The 18,894-nt window shown below is 31.5% G+C and overlaps 2 long non-coding RNA genes across 2 annotated transcripts; one reads left to right on the plus strand and one right to left on the minus strand.

Annotated features, from left to right (window-relative positions):
* Window positions 1-3,087: 3,087 nt before the first annotated feature.
* On the minus strand, window positions 3,088-9,423 carry LOC143082441 (uncharacterized). Its single transcript, XR_012980393.1, has 5 exons — window positions 9,397-9,423; window positions 8,922-9,106; window positions 8,554-8,616; window positions 8,021-8,257; window positions 3,088-3,352 (listed from the first exon to the last, which is right to left on the minus strand). It is a non-coding gene; the product is annotated as an uncharacterized LOC143082441 (long non-coding RNA).
* Window positions 3,535-6,102, plus strand: LOC143082442 (uncharacterized). Its single transcript, XR_012980394.1, has 3 exons — window positions 3,535-4,170; window positions 4,664-4,730; window positions 5,347-6,102. It is a non-coding gene; the product is annotated as an uncharacterized LOC143082442 (long non-coding RNA).
* Window positions 9,424-18,894: the final 9,471 nt, after the last annotated feature.

The following is an 18,894-nucleotide window of genomic DNA, read 5'->3' on the forward strand; positions in this document are numbered from 1 at the left end:
ATGGGGAATACCGCTGTCACAGATATCCCTATTTGCTTATTTTCTTTTTATTCAAAGGGGTATTAGCTATCAAATTCATGTTCACCGAAAATTTTATTTATAACATACTAAAACGTATATCCCAAATTATAAAAAGTCAAAAATAAACAACTTACAACGTATGGTTTCGATGATATTTATCAGCATTTCATGTGTATTATAGTCTAGACGCCATTTTATGAACACATCGAGGTGACCACCGAAGACTGCCGACGGTCTATAACCCGATATAAATATAAATATAGATATGAATAGATAGCAATCTCTCGCAATTGGATTTTTATAGATTTGTTTAATTTCATACAATAAGTTTAAAATATATGTTAAATCTTCGTTTTTTTCCTGTATAAGAATGATTTTTTGTAGATCGAATCAGTCAATCAAATGGTTTACCCGTACTTCGCTTTCAATGTTGACATTCTTTTTCTTTTTATAACTGAACATGATTAGTGCATGCGTTACACACCTATAGCTAAGGGGTTAAATGAAAGTCGCATGAATACGAATTGATAGAGGTAACATTATTCACTTGCATGTGAATCGTTCATCGGCGATGTTTCTTTGCTTATTTTGACAAAATTGAATCAAACTGGCAGCTTGAAGAGATATAATATTTCACTATTGAATTTCATAAATGATTGCAAAATTTCGCAATATTTTTTTTGTTATATCTCATAGCTAATGCCCCTTTTAATTCGACTAATGAATCCTGTCTGGTCTGGAAGGTTCAAGTGAACTTATATCGGGTCACGTGATCATAATTGCTATAAAATATCTATGATGCCACGATTACAAAACACAAATCTATTTTTAGTTTGGTTATTTTAATTGTATCTCATTTTTGCTTTCAATATTTAGATAAATTTTTTGACGAGTAATAATTTTCTACTTAAAAAGTTAAAACAAATGTGCAACACTACTTTATCTCTGGTATTATTTAGTTGAAGAATTATGTTTTGTCAATCAATCTCCAAAACATCGCTAGGAAGATTTACGTAAATGGAAAAGAAAACCACATGCGAGACAATCAGATTACAATTTAGATAAAATACAATAAAATTGAGGCATTCATACAGTAGAAGCAAATTTTTTTTTTTGTACATTTATTTCCATATATCTGACCTGTACAAACGACTGAAACTAAAAGAAGGCTCCATTTAGTTCTTTTTTTCTTCGTCCAATGGTTCTGCATTCGTGTCTTCACATGCGTAGCCTCTTTTAGGAGATCCTCTATGATCATTCATCAGATAACCTTTATATATTGGGTTCCATCCTTCGTGTGATTACTTATTTTTCTTAATCCGGTCAAAGAAATATTGGAGATTAACGTTTTGAGATCGGGAAATGTGTTCATCTAGTAAAACCATGTAAGAAATGCATTTGAAGTATTCTAATAAAGCTAACTTACTTATCAATGTCATTTTGTATGCTTGTACTATGAGAAGAGTGTAATTTTCTAACGTTCAATTATCTATTCTGTTGATTTATTCAAGAGACTAAAATTCATTTCTTCATTTTCAAAAAACAATCTGTTAGTATACTAGTTTTTTTGTTTTTTTTTAAGTTTATCGTTTGAAAGACAGTAGATTAATTTTAACAATTATGCTTTTCTGGTAATTTTTCCATATCGTAAAACGCACAATGCTTATCCGCTTTAGGTTTCGAGCGTTCAAATTCTGAAAAATACGACATTAAACCAGCGCAACGAGAGGTGGAAAGGGCTAAGCGCAAAATTTAATATCTACGAAAACAAAAATTGGTTAACAGTACCTTGTATCGTAATGACAGCTGAAATTACCTAACTCATAGGGAAGTTTTAAAAGGGGGAAGTCCATAAATAAAGACAAAAGTAGTAGACCGCTGTTCGAAAGTCATAAATCGATTGAGACAAAACCAAATCCGGGTTAAAAACTAATACCGAGGGAAACACATCAAATTTAAGAGAAAAACAACAAAATAGAAACACTGAAGTGAACAAAAATCAAACGACAATGCAACACACACAGAAACGAACAATAAGATAACAACTGCCATTTCCTGACTTGGTACAGGATATTTCAAGAAAAAATGGTGGGTTGAAGCTGGTTTTGTGGCTAGCCAAACCTCACACTTTTATAGGAATGTTAAATATAACACTACAATGACATCATTACAGGACAGGAATACAGTACAAATAAATGCAAGAACATTCAGGACAGAGAAATACACAAATAAACAACAAATTTATATTATCTAAATCTGACAATGACATCAACAAACATTTTTTTGTAGTTGATTGTACATAAAAAAAATAATGGCGTACTAGTATACACATTCCCGATAAAATGCAAATTAGAAAATAAAATATAAGGTGGAACAAACTCATAGTGTCTTCCGTAAAACTTTCTTAGAAACAATTTAAAGCTTAGCAATGAGATCAATTGTACACATATCCTTTTTGACATATCATTAATTAGTCAACCGACTCAAATGTAGGCTTTATATCAAATATGAAGCATACATAACTATATGTGTGTTATCCTTGTTTTTAAGTGTAATGGGCTATGACCTATAATGGTTTACTTTTATAAATTGTGACTTGGATGGAGAGTTAAAAAGTGAAAGCGTGACAGACAGAAATTATTTGTATTAATGTATATTGGAATAAAAGTTAATTTAAAAAAAAAGAAAGTTGTCTCATTGGCACTCTTACCACATCTTCCTATATCTATATACTCAGTAATAAAATTGAGAATGGAAATGGGGAATGTGTCAAAGAGACAACAACCCGCCCAAATAAAAAACAACAGCAGAGGGTCACCAACAGGTCTTCAATGTAGCGAGAAATTCCCGCACTCGGAGGCGTCCTTCAGCTGGCCCCTAAACAAATATATACTAGTCCAGTGATAATGAACGCCATACTAATTTCCAAATTGTACACAAGAAACTAAAATTAAAATAATACAAGACTAACAAAGTAAACAAAGTTTCATACTATTATGCTACTCAATAAAAAAAAAATTCCGCACCGTGAGTGATAATGGTAATGATGTAGCAAAAACAAATCTTTATATTTTTATTTAATGTCAAACATTTTACTTTGTACAAACGACACAAAGAACATCGGCTTCATTTGTATATGGAGGACATCTTAAACTGCCACATTTGGTTCGGAGAGCATAAAACAATGCGCCCTCTTCACTTCCATTTTTATTGTCCAGGGGTTCTGCATTGATGTCCACACAGGCGAAGTCCTGTCTATAATGAATTTTATGATCACTCATCAGATAACCATGATATTCTGAGTTCCATCCCTTATAACAAGTCTTTCGACCTAATAAAAAAATGTATAGGCAAGTATTATATTTAAAAGTGGTAGCTATTTCTAAGTCAAAATGGTAAGGTACGGAGTTTAAGTATTAGTTTGCGGTTTGTGCGTTTTTTGTAAATACTTATTTGGTAGCAATTATATAACCATACATAAAATTAGAATTGAAAAAGTAAACAATTGCAGTCACAATGATTCATTCACAAAAATAATGTTTTACAAACTCAAAATATTAGTTTTCTTTATTTTATAATCAGAATTTTCATATAAAGTCATCTTTAACATGTGATCAGAGACCAAGTGGTCTGATACCTTACATAATTAGTCATTTAAAAACACCTAGAATGATATGTAGAATGCAGAATAATGCATGAAGGCAAAAAAGAAAATTAAGAAGGGGGGGCACCCATTCTCATTCCACATTATTAGAAATAAATGTGAGTCTATGTTCTATAAGAATAAAGGTAAACATGAATTCACAATCATATTATATAAATATAAATTGAAAAAATCAATTGTATATTCCAAATAAAATTATGAACTCAAGTCTAAATAGTTTATAGTTTATCTAATTAACCAATACATGTGCAAACTGACATTTCATATCATATTTTTCAGGAATGATACATGTAGGAATTTGTGCCGCACATTTCAACAATTTCCTTAATGGATTGAATGTACTTTCTGTGAATTCATCAGCCATACTTAAAGAAAAAGGAGAATTAAACTGGAAAGAAAATATTTGCAGTTGCAAAAGAATCCTGTAAATAAAGTCAAAAGAAGAAACAGTTTTCAACATGGTTAATTTAATGAATAATTAGAAGGTAATTAAACCTTTAGTCATATAATTTCAAAGTATTTTTTTATAATTTTCCTAAGTAGATATATAAAGTATAACGAGGACCATAATTATATTCATATTTGCACTTAAGCAGTCATAAAAATGAATTAACAGATCTTGGTAATAATTTCAAGTTGAGGGTCAATATTTCAAATCAATTTTGTGGTAAAAGCATAGCTATATATACTTGAAGACTTTCATGTATAAAACATGACAGAATTTGTTTCAACAAAAATATTGAACTAGAATTAGTTACATTTGTATTTATTAAATTAAATCTATATTAATGTATAATTTCAACAAATTTAATGAAACCTATTTGGTTTTGAAAGCCTTTATACATATTATTCTTACACATTTCATTGTTAACAGCCTGAGTTTCCAGTTAATTTTAAATGTAATATGTTTTAGCTATAATATTTGAACACTGCATGCACTTTCATTTATATATATTTGTTATCACTTTTTTTCATTAGGTTGAAGCTAGTTTTGTTGCAGAATTGCAAATGTTTGGTACTGGTTGAAACTATGAAAGTAATACAGGTAAATTTAAAGAATTTAAACTTTAACTTTATTAATAAACAAGAATGTGTCCTCAGTACACGAATGCCCCACTCGCACTATCATTTTCTATGTTCAGTGGACCGTGAAATTGGGGTAAAATCTCTAATTTGGCATTAAGATTAGAAAGATCATATCATAGGGAACATGTGTACCAAGTTTGAAGTCGATTGGACTTCAACTTCAAAAACTACCTCGACCAAAAACTTTAACCTGAAGCGAGACAGACGGACGAACGGACGAACGGACTAACAGACGAACGGACGAACAGACGAACGGACGCACAGACCAGAAAACATAATGCCCCTCTACTATCGTAGGTGGGGCATAAAAAGATCTTCCCAAATGTCAAGGTGAAAGTGGACATTGTAGATTCTAAACACCCATGTGAAAGCAACAGTCTTCTATGGTGAGAGGATGCCATACTTAGCATTAATGCTCTTGTTATTATATGGAATATGGCTTTTTTTATCATTATTTTTACTATTTTGATATTCAACAACCAACATTGATAACAAGTAATATAAAACACTTTTTATGAATCCATATCATATTAATTTACTTATTTAATTTTTGTTATATTTGTTATCAATTGTAGGTCTCATGGTTATCATTTAACAGCAGGTTATTAGCAGCAGTTTTGTAGAAAAATGAAGGATGACTGTCAATGGTAAATACATACATTTTAGGATAATTACATGTAGTTACCTTTGAAAAAAACTTAGGTTTCATTTGAGACTTTTTAATTTGATAATGGTGTTTTGCAGGCATTTATAACATTTCTTTTTGGACAATATATTTAGTAGACTCAACTATAAAATGTAGGATCATGTAAACTTGTACACAGATGTCACTGACCTACATTTTCCACTTCACTGACTTTGGTTACATTAAACATCCAATTTCATATACAACAAATGTATATCTCAGCAACTAAAAGGTGTCAGATCATGCAAACTTATATATACACTCTCAGAGTCTCAGTAACTCAGCTTCCAGGCAAAAGAAGATCACAGTGATCGAAATTTTACACTATTGATTTGTACTTTATTTTATAATTTAAATACAAAGTATATTATCAAGACTGCCACTGGTTCTTATGTGCCAAAATTCTGACAATGAAGATAACTATGTGATGTAGATAACTTATGTTTATTTCAAACTTGGTCACATGCTGTATATGTAAATTTTTACCAAAAAAGAACAGTTCAACTGTATTGATTTAAGGTATATGGTAAAGGTCACACCAATTAAATATACATGTGTACCTTGAATTTGCATTGGACCCTATAATACTCCCTATATCATTTATATTGTCAATTATTGCATTCCAAATTGCCATTGTACACAAAACAAAAACCACTAAAAAGGATGGCCATTATATGCAAAAGCATTATAAAATGCATACCCATCAGCTGACCTAATTTTTGCAAGCACTTCTTCAAAAACCTGGCCATATATCATATTATAAAACTCTTAATGAGTACCTTTGTTAGTCAGGTATAATATAATCTTTTTAAATTTATGTTGTAATGCATGATTGGATTAATTTTGCACTCACTGAAATATTATATAGATTTAGTAGTTTATTAGTATATATTACACCTTTTCATTACAAATAAATAAATTGAACTTTCAGGTAAATGCAGCAATAGAATGTTCCCTTGGAAAATTTATGCAAAAAATTTGGGAAAGTATGAATAAGAAATTAGAGAGGCAAACAGACAACCTGAAAACAGATTTTAAAAGAAGAGAATTGCCACTAATAGTAATATGATATATCTGACTGGGAGCAACATGTACTATTCAATATGGAAGGATTGACAATTTTGACTGAGAACAAAGTGAACTCTAATAATGCTATGACTATCAATAAGTACTTGACTGAATCAGAGGAGTAAACTATTTACATATTTGTAAATATAACAGTTATATGTTTGCTTGATTATTGAGGCATTCAAAATAAAGAAAGTTGAAAAACCTTTGAAAAAGTTATTATTTCATCATTTTTTGGTTATGTTACTATGACAACTGAAATATAAAATGTATTATCATTATGCTTCATCAAACTTAAATCATTAACTGATTTTCGCTAACTTCTGAGTAATTTATTTTGCTCATTTAAGACCACAGTAATGCTAATATAAGCTGCATTACAATGTATCATAATATTTGTTTACATTTACATAGAAGCCATGTGTTGTTGCTCTGAAATCATGGTACTTGATCTGCCATTGTATGTTAGGTTGTTAATCTTGCACATCAGAACAATGCAAAAACTTGAATTTTCCAACTTCATGTCCTGTTGCCATGGTAACCGTTGTTCATAGAAACCAAAAAATTGTTCTCATATGATTGCCTTGTGAAACTGTATTATTCTGTGTTAGTTTAACAAAGGATATGACAACATATGTCACACTTTGATTACCGATGATGAAAGATATACAAAAAACTGCTGTTGATCACTGTTTCTTTAGGGGTCACAAAAACGTTTTTCGGGCAAAAAATAGTCTGGTGACCCATATCTTTTTTTAATTTCTTTTTAAAGCTCATTGTTATGACCATCTTATGTCAAATTTTAAAAAATATTCAATGGACCATTTTTTTTTAAATTTAAGAAAAATAGAAATGTTTAACAAAATCTGTGTTTTTTTTGTGGAGCAGTGTTGATGAAATTAGAGCCGAAATCAATGAAAATGAATAAAACTGCCATTATTTGTGTTTTATTTACATTTTAAATAATAATTTTGTAATAAATGAAGAACAAACCTTTCAAAATACTTTCAAATGCTTAAAAAAAACCAGAGTTTCTACATCAGGTATGTATTTATGCATACACGTGATGTACCAACTTTGGTGACCGTTACCATGGAAACGAGTCTGGTGACATACTATTTTTAACTCAAATTTTCATAGAGGCCATTGCATAGTATATGTATGCAAATTTTAAGAAAAATTCAATGGTGAAAAAAAATTTGCTATATCTGTAGGGATCCACCTTAAGTCATCTGTGTGGCTAAACATAAAAACTTTTTAAGATTTATACTAGTTATTGTCATCCGTTTTTCAATAATATTGTTCACAAAACCCCAAAATTTTATAAGATGGTATGTCGTTTTATTCTTAAACGTATGTTAGGAAATTTAAAGTCATCAACCACTTTGAAAAAAAAAACTCTTCGATAATTTCCAAAAGTCATAGATTGTGTAAATTCTTGTAAATAAAAGATTGATTGTTCATAATTTCAGGCAAATTACAACTAGTTAATGTACCTGGTATCATCAGGACAGCTGATCTTCGTTGTTGATAGCATACAGCACATGGCACTTCCTGTTTGTACATACTCTCTGACCATCCTGACGGTTTGGATGACGAACTAAGTTTATATTCACTACCATATACCTGATCATTGCTATATGCTTGGTGCGGTCCATTCTCTGGGTCATTAGGGAGACATAAATAGTTCACGCCGCCTCCTTTATTTGTAAATAAATTTCCACCGACTTGACCTTAAATCAATATGTGTTCAAGCTTAACAACGATAATGATGTACAACTGGTTTACTTAATACCTTTTCAATATGTTAAGCATGATTAAGGTATTTCAGATGTGTTTCTATGGTGCCATTATTTAGTTTTTTTGTTATTCAGAATAGTATTCATATATAACAACAGAATATGTTCAATAACACTTAAGATACCTTCTGGTTTATGACTATCAAAGAATAATAATTTTTATAAACGCTATTCAATAAATATAATTCATGATATTGTAAAGTAACGCTAATAGAAATTGTTTTATTCACCTGTATACACCATTTCAGATCCTTTTGGACAACTTTTCTTTCCCCAACGCACATAAGTCACACCTGCAAATAAGAAACAGACTGCCGAATAACAAACAAATTAAACAACTATACCTGCTGCTATAACGGTTTAACATTTCAAAGGACTACTCACAAATATTCATAAATGAAAAATTATTGTTTCAATTCATCATATCAAAATTTTTATCAATGCAGGGTGCAACTTTTTAACTAAGTGTCATTATTTTTATTATTTTGGTGACGTACGTATTTTGATTTCCTACCATCACAAATTATAAAAACTATCGTCAATTTTAACTTTGGTTTAGTATAAGGCTTTAATCCTATCAAATAAAAAATTGGTAAACCTGTATTTGATGTTTTTCCTGGCTGGGGATATTTCTCTTGTCTTGATGTATGCAAGTAATGTTTTATCATGTCTATCAGAGACTGGTCTGAAGCCGACAGGTCATAGTCTTTACAATCATGATTTTGGACAACTACGACAACAGTTGCTAGCGCAAGTATCACTAATGGAAAATACATATCAATTCTGCAAATGAAAATCAAAACTTGGTTTTCAATTATTTCAACCCTGAAATTTCTGCCTGTTTTTTTATCATTATTTAAAGTCTATACATATTTGTGTGTTAAAACTGTTTCTTATCACTGGGATAAATATACCTGGTGTATCTTATGAAATATCGTCCTTTGTTGTATTACTTGAAACAATTTGCTTAACTATGAACTACATTACATGGTTTGTATGTAAATATGTATGCCCATGCGTAGTTTTATTGGGTGGTTTCAAATAAATATTTATGGAAAAACTTATCCACATACCTTTACGTCTTTTCGGTGTTAGTTTTAAATAAATATTGTAAATTGTTGCCTTATGTTTATATACCGTCAACGAAAGGATAATGAGTGATTTGCGTGACTTGTAGTAGATATTGACATATCCGTATATATTCATGGATATGTATTTATTTCAAATATAGAAGACTAACATTAATGCATACTGAAAGACTTTTCAATTAGGAACTGCTTTTTCTTACAGCGTACACGTCAGATGAAATTTAAGATCGAAGTTTTACATTTATTTTCTGAATTAAAGCAGTGTGTAATAGGGTTCTTGAACAGAATAAATGGATTCGTCAAGTTTGACATGTTTTATTCATAGGACATAAATAAATTAACCCTGAAAGTACACAAATAACAAAACGTAAATACATAGACAGTACAGTGTACAAAGGGATATAACTCTAAATCATAAAACGGAAAGTACATGTATAAAATACGATAAACTAGCTCTTTTCTGTAAGAATACAACCAATACGATTTAAGTGAATATATTATATATATATGAATTCAATCAAACTCAATTATCAACCAAGTCAGGATTAAGTGCTACATTATGTCCAATTATGTTACGCTACTCATTCATAGATTTATGAATGAACTATTTCTTACTATAATGTTTACATGTTATAATTGACATACAGGTAACTATTAATAGTTATCCCATAAGGACGCGGTGTGTCAGTGTAAGATCACCCCGATGGCCGGAGGCCAGAGGGTGATCTAACACTGACACACCAAGGCCGACTGGGATAACTATTTTACATCCCAGCTGTTTTAGATTAGACGAAAAACCATTTACAATTCATAAAATCTAGTTTAGAACGCCACACAACCATAACAATATACTTTATATATTACTATATGATGTATACCCTTTTTGACCCCCAAACACGATGAGTAGATATCAAAAAATGTCAACTCGCCCCAATTGCCAATCGGCCCACGCTATATCGCCACTTTATAAAAATATCGTCCCAATCTTGTTTATCGACTTGCCCCACTTTGAAAAAGTGTAAAATCAAATTGAACAATCAGTCTGAAAACCCACAAATTAACGTAAAAGGTTAAAACCCCACTGAATAAAGGTTTGACAACTCGCTCCACTAATAAAAATATCTTGCTTCCTTTACAGCAGATTTCAGTGAGTATGAAGCTATAGGTAATATCTTTGGTTAGCTTGCGTGTTAGCTGAACCGTGAAGTCATTGTTAGGTTAGGTAAACTACCCTCTTTTAATAGTAGACTAGCCCAACAGATAACCAATCTATCTCTTTGTAGGACTAAGCTACTTTAAAAGGAGGGTAGTATACCTTACCTAACAATGACTTCACGGTTCAGCTAACAAGCAAGCTAACCAAAGATATTACCATTAGCTACATACTGATTGAAATCTGCTGTAAGTATGTCAAATTACTATTATTTCGTATCAAGTCGTCCTGGTGTAGTGGTATGTGTCGTGGCTTGATATGCTAATCCCAGCCTATCTAGTGGATTTTTTCTACGTGAATTTTGATAGATAGTCTTTTCCGTAAAATTAATTATAAGTTTTATAGTGGATTTGACATTCCCGCCAAAATGTTACAGAACAAAGGAAAGCATGCATAACAAAGAAACTCAAACTAGGGTGATCTGGCAGGGGTGATCCGGCTCAGATCACCCCTGTTAGAACAAAGGAGCTGGGATGTAACTATTCAGAAGACACAAAAAATACATATACTGAACTAAAATTAAATAGACAAACACAGACAATACAGTAAACTAAAAATACATGTAACACTGATCTTACCATGTATATGGTACAAAGGTCTATCTCCGTATTTGGAAACATCACCAGATCAATAGAATATGAAGATATTCTGGTCCTGATTAAGGTTCATCATAACCTTTTGGTTAAAATGGCCGTATTTACACCCCAAATTTTACTCTGAGTACAGACTAACCTATACACCTGCAACAGTTTTAAGGGATGGCAGGAACTAGATATATAAATTTTAAATGCATTTTGTGTTTCAGAAAATTATAAACTTTTCTAGATTTTGCTATCCATTTTTTTTTCGTTCCTGCAGAAGGTGCAAAAATTAACTAACTAGTGAAAACGATTGAGAAGCTCCCCTCATATAATCAATGTTGTGAGTAGTACTGATTTAAATGGACAATAGATGGACAATAGAGACACCTGTAAACAATAGGTGATTTAACAGGTTTAAACTGTGTAACTGAGTGGACCGTATCAAATGAAACTCGGGTGTTTGTTTATTTTGCTATCTTCTGCAGACTGGAAAAAAATGAACATCAAAATCCAGGTAAGTTTTTTAATTTTCTGAAACGTAGACTTCATATAACTTTTATATATCTAGTTCCTGCCATGCCTTAAAACTTTCCTGGATGTACCAGCTTGTCTGTACTCATAGTAATTTTGCAGGTGTAAACACGGCCATATTTTTCAATTCCTTATGATGAACCTTAATATGGAATAAGTGTCCAGAATATTAAACTATATAACTATTTAGATATGGCTGCTACATGTAAAGCTTTCTCTCAAGGTATATCAAAAAGAGTGGCAAAAAACTATGAACTTAATGACTGTGACCAATAGTAGACAAGATAATATGACACATGGCTGACTGAATAATGAACCAGAAAAATAGAGTAGAACTGTACTAAGATATAAGAGAATAGAAGAATTGATGAACTCTTAATAAACGTATAATAAAACTACTTATTAATATTAATTATTCTAAAAGAAAATAAATAGTAATGCTAAACGCTCTACCACAAGTGCATTATAATTCTTTTAAATTTCTGGTTATAATGTACATATAATTGCTGTGTTGGTCATACAGAGTGAGGAAGATTCTTCGTTAAACTTATGTCGAGCTGTAGGTTTTTCACTGAATAAATTCCCTGGTTATCTAGTGACTAATACACAGGGATATTCGGCCAACTGCTGTAGGTCGAGTAATTTGTCACAACAGCAAAGAAAAGTGCAATAAAGATCTTATTTAAAAAAAAAAGAAGGTTTTTCTTTTCCTTTCCTTTCTTAGTATTTGTGAGTTTGTCTGTTTGCTTTCCCATTGACTATTATCTCAAATCTTGTCTACAATCATACCTTTACATCACAAGTCGCTGAATGTTTATTTTACCGACAATAATGTACAAGACCCGAAACAGTTGAAGTGGTACATGACCAAAAACATAATAATAATTCGCTTTTAGTGGCCAATATGGTTCCATTTTGTCAAAATGAGCTAAGAAACATTGATGATTAATTAGTTACTTGCAAGTGAATAATTGAACCTCATTGAATCCGTATTCATGTGAACTTCATTTAACCCCCTAGCTAGAGATTTATAACGCATGCATTGTGCGTGTTAAGTTATTTAAAGGAAAAGAATGTCAACATTGAAAGTGAAACAAAGGTAAATCATTTGATTAACTGAATCGATCCACAAAACATCATTCTTATACAGGTAAAAACGATGATTAACATTTATTTTTAATCTATAATATGAAACTAAACATACATAGAAAAATCCAATTGCATGAGTCCAGTTACTATTTATATCTATATTTATGTCTATATCGCTTATATCAGAGGTTTAGATGGTGTCTAGACTAAAATACACACGAAACGAAGTTACATATTCTCGAGACCGTGCCCTGTAAATTGTTTATTTTAAACTTTTTCTGCTGTGGATAAATGTTTTGCATTGTTATAAATCACATGAAAATTTGAGTCAAATCGGTTAACCTGAATTTTACAGCTCGTGACCCTTTAAAGAACTTCTGTTAATATTTAACCTATCATCATGACCACGCAATATGTGACCCATTCATGTACCAGTGTAGCCAAATCTCGACAGTAATTATTTTGCTATTTATACGACTTTTAAAAACACTTTAAAGACGTTAAATTCCTTTTTTTTTGTGTCCACAACATAAAAACAGTTTGGTGTATAAATGAAGGAAATAATCGGAATAGAAATTAGTTCGTGAACGTTTTTGAGGCTGACGAGTAAAATATTAATGCAAATTTACTATTCACCTTAAAACCATTTTCGTAATAATCTAAAGTTTTTTTAAACATTTGCGGTTTGTATTTCTACGTTCTTACTGAAAGTCTTCCCCCACATGTTATTACGCATTTGTTAGTTTGGCCCCAACTGTCGTTGCTTCAATATGATTCTTCACCTTTCTTAAAAAGCCAAGTGAGTTTCTTAATCACTTTAACACCCTTTGCTCTGCTTCGTCCGTTTTCTTCAACACAAATCGTCTCCTCTACAACTACCAGGCAAAATTTAACTGAACTTTGTCAAAACCGTCATTGGGGTATCCAAAAATCCCACTGATCATCCACCATGGTTAAATAGTATGAGCGTATGGGTTTCAGGCCAATTATACATCAATGATTATAAAAAAGAAGAGTGGTATGATTGTCAATGAAACAACTCTCCACAAGAGACCAAATGACACATAAATTAACAACTAAAGGTCACCGTACGACCTTCAACAATGAGCAAAGACCATGCTGCATAGTCAGCTATAAAAGACCCCAAAATGACAAAATTAATGTTAAACAATTCAAACAGAAATTAATTTGTCAGAGCAAAAATGCTTACAATCAAAACTTTCCAATGATTGTTATGTGATGATTCCCAATAAAAATCGAGTTTAATCTTTTTTTATAATTTTTCCTATTATCTAGAAATCTATAAATGTTTGAGAGAAACATTATATACAAACATTATCAGCAAAACAAGATCTACAAATAAGTCAAATGACCGAAATAGGACGAAAACTTCTTATTTGTATGTTTGCCCTTGGATAATGACTTTTTTACTTTTAAATGTTTTACGTTTTTGCTTTTTTTTTTTTGCGTTTTGCCTAATTTCTTGAAAACTGTAATATAAAGATAGATAGATAGAAACTTAAATAAGCGGAGAGCAAGACAAGATCTGCAGATAAGTTAGATGACTAAAATTATCATAGGACTTCTTATTAAAGTAATTGCCCTTTAAAGGCGACATATTATCCATTTTTGTTTTACGTTTTTGTAAATAGATATCTTATAAACTATAATAATGATGTGTAGATATATTCTTAAATAAGTAAAAATTTACACCAAGACAAGGTCTGGTATTTGGTTTAATGGCCGAAATAGCCAGTCGACTCTTTATTGGAGGAATTGAATGCTCTTTGATGACAATTGCAAACACTCTTTTAGTGCTTTGCCTTATATCTTGAACAATATAATAGACAAAACCAACCGATATTAAGATCTATGAATAAGTTAACATTGCGAAATCGACAGTAGTCTCTTTTTTGGAGTATTTACTCGTTTATTACTTAACTTTAATACTTTTTTCCACATTTTGTTTTTTTCGTGTTTGCCAATAATCTTAATTTTTTTGAAAGAAATATAAGACTTTAATCGACAAAAATTATCCGTAACACAAGTTCAACAAATAAGCCAAACTATGCGGATATCTTAAGTAGACTCCTTATACGAATGATTGCTCTTAAGGGAAAATTATGTATCCATTTTGATGCAAAATTAAAGACGACAGAGAGAAACTGTTGATAGACAAACATTATCTAATGTTATTTGAAAAATGAATTTCTAAATGTATATGAGTAGCACCTTCTTCAAGATCATAGTCATTCTCTTTTAGATCGCATGACTATGTTTTATTTATTTTTGTGAAATAATCATGGTTTCCATTAGGTCAAACCAAATCAATTCCCTGTATTTTGTTAAAGAGGGGCGAAAGATACCAGGGGGACATTCAAACTCATAAGTCGAAAATAAACTGACAACACCATGGCTAAGAAGAAAAAAGACCAACAGACAAACAATAGTACACAAAACACAACATAGAAAAGACTGAGTAGCATGAACCCCATCAAAAACTAGGGGTGATATCAGTTGCTCTGACGACGAGGATCTGCATTTGTATGAAAATATACACAGACATATCGGTGGAATGATATCTATTGTGGATGTCAAAATTATGATTTATTGCTAATTCATCAAGGTAATATATAAAAGGGTCATAGATTCAACTTGTTTTTGAGATATAAGCCACTGAAAATTTGGAAAAAATGATTCTCTCTAGATTTTCATATAATTAAAATTGACACCTTTTTTCTTTCAAAAACTATATGACTTTTTAAACTATATGTATTAAGATTATGAAAAGAAAAGAAGGTGCACGCAGGCAAATTTTTTTAATGACACCACACGAATAAAATCAGAGGATTTCAAACATCTAACAAAATGTCCAAAACAAGACAAGTAAACATTCTTAAAGGGACGGTGCGTTAGAATGAAATTGATGTACTGTGGATTCATTTATTTTCGTGGGTACCAATTTTCGTGGATCGAGGAAAACATGTATATTCGTGGATATATAACTTCGTGGTTTTGGGCAAGTCTGCATACATTCCTTTTGAAAATTTGTATTTCGTTGAACATTTAAATTCGTGGTTCCCCTGTACCCACGGAATCCACGAAAATTGGTATCCGACGAATATTAATGAATCCACAGTATCCTGTGTGTTTTCATCACTTGTACCATATAGCATAAAGTTTTCCCGTCATGATTATTTCCAGTCTTTCATTTAAAATGTCAATCACAACGACAGTGTCAATCTAAACCGTGAAAATTTATCTGGACAGGTCAATTTCAACTATGGTCATAGGTTATTCAGCTTTAATCATGTAGGGATCGAAAGTGCGATGGGGTTAAAGTGCGATGGTTTGCCGTTTTGTCTAACGACATAGACGCAAAATTTTGTGTTTGAGATGGCGATCCGAGATGGGACCATGGTAAAGCGACTATAAAAGGACAAACCACGGGTCCCGACAATAAATATTATATTTCCTCCAGTTGCATTCCGTATTCTCATTAACAGCAGGCGAATATATTTGTTGCTATCTTGTGTTGTTGTGACCATGCAAGTAGTACTTAAAATTCAAATAGCTTCCTCGTTATATTAGTATTTAAAACGAGTACTGGTTTGAATGGACAATAACCTAAAAAATAGTTGCATATATAGCATCTAAAGTGGTCAATTTCTAGACGCTTGTATATACATTGGATTTTTTTCTCCAAGCTTATTTACAAAGTAAACAACAACGTTTCAGTTATGTAACGTCATAAAGTAACTTTTAATGTGATTTTCTAAAAAAAAAAAAACACGAAAAGCTGCTCCTAACAAACAACTCGATTTCTACATAGACACGAAAACATAAAAAAATAAATAGGCAATGTAAGCCATCGCATTTCTGTGTAGCTATTAACAAGATACCGTCACAATGCCACCATCGCACTCCAGCGTCCAACCATCGCACTTAATAGTCCTACACATGGTAGAGTGTTACTTGATATATATATATATGTAGATATATGTTGGATGAATTACTTTACATTAAATATAGCATCTGCATTGCAGTGCGACCATTCATTTAACAGAGTCATTTGTATTTAATAGCCTGTTTCAATGACGCGTTCACATAGTGTCAAATATATGCTTTGATATATGCTTTAATAGATGCTTTAATATATGCTTCCCAATATAAAGTCCCAATTGGGTGGTGTTACATCTTACAAAGTCTATCCAAATTATTTTTGCAAAAAAATCCGCTTAAGCCGGTGTTAGAGGCCGTTTTAAACTTGCAGTGAGGTGAAAGTTGTTTGCTCTGTGTTGAGATCTCAATTGACTTTAAGATACTGACCAGCAATAAAAGCGATTTTTGTACGTTTTTATTTTTGGTTGCACATTTACTGATTTTGTGTCATGGATGGATATCCCATATTCTTTGTTTTTCTATTATTTTGACGATTAGTTTATACCAGTTGAACCCAAAAGAAACATTCCCCTTGTTCAATTCTTCACTTTACGAACGTATTTATTTATAAAGGGATATACTTTTGACATTAAAACTGATCCTACAGCGCTTACAAAATAGGAGGAATGACTGATGTCAATGGTACATACGTTTTACTGTCACCATCGCGAATTAACCGACTGGAAGACTGGAACGATGAATTTATGTCTTAACAAACAAGCGATCTGATATCACTGTATTAGATTTTTATATTTCAAAAAAGTGAGGTCAGTGCAAACAAAATCTATTTTTAACGATTGTCGCCTTACCCTATTGTGACATTTTAACTGGATTCGAATGCGAAAGATGCGTGCATACCAGGAGACGTTCATCCGGTTGACGGTAGCCTGCCTCCCTCCTTTTTGGAGTTCATTCGATGCCCTTTGTATTTATTTATAACCTTGATTTGTATCTTCTTACTCGATTTACGAGATTTTAACATCGGTAAAATACTGTTAAATCATTTCAACCTTGTATTATATATAATAAAAAAGATATAAAAGATATATATATAAAAGGGAACATACGAAAGATCATGCGTCTGTAACAAAATAGTTGCCAAGATGGTTGATTTAATTGATAATAGTCTAAATAGATATGAGTAAACAAGAACCGTAGACATTTCTATTACAAACAGACTTCAATTCATAACTTCTTTTTTTTTCGATTTATATGAAAACGACGTTTTTCAATAAAACACCCATCACATAGGTCTAGAGTGACAGTGCGTGTTAGGTATCCTAAGCATAACACATTTTATCATTGCAATCAAAATATCAAAATTATGTATCTATTTTTTTTTAGTAATTTTGCAAAGTTATTGCCTTCCTGTTATGAAAAAAACTCATGAAGACCGATTGAATTATCTTGGTGTATTTATATAAGGCAAAATCAAGTTTATTTTGAACATCCCCCAATGTCTATCTCTACTATTGATTAAGTCACTGTATAAAATCTTTTATAACATACAGGGACGGGAACGAGACTTTTGGACGGCATTATTTCATATCAATGACATTATTTCTTCTTTTTATAAACCATGACTGTATATAGTAATAGTGTTTAAAAGATCCTACTTCCAATATCTGCTTCAATGAGTTACAGAGAAAACCTGGTAAAAGGTTGCAGCTGTAGTTGACTGGGTTGCTTTTGTAGCATGTTTCACAGCATGATGATGTGTTTTGATAAAAGTCAATACATATTTTCACTTTTAGTTATCATATTACTTGATGTGCATGGATGATTGTGTCTTTTCTGTGGACAATAGTTTGTTTTCTCGTGTTCAACTATTCTAAAGTTAAATATTTTTGATATACGTTATTTTGAAACAAAGGTTTGGATGAATATTCTGCTATTTTACGTTTAAATCATTCACAACTGTTTCAGAAACAGAGCAAAATATACAAATGGTACAAATTGAATCAAAAATCATGTTTCAAAGATAAACTAATGAAAAATGACAACGCCAAGGCTAAATATAACAAAAACGAAATAAAGGACTACCAACAATAACAAAACATTGAATAGCAAGATAAAGACCGAGCATCACGAATTGCAGTTCCTGTTGTACATGTAGCACCCGTCATG

The sequence above is a fragment of the Mytilus galloprovincialis genome, chromosome 7 (assembly GCF_965363235.1).
Source record: "Mytilus galloprovincialis chromosome 7, xbMytGall1.hap1.1, whole genome shotgun sequence".
Lineage (NCBI taxonomy): Eukaryota > Metazoa > Mollusca > Bivalvia > Mytilida > Mytilidae > Mytilus > Mytilus galloprovincialis.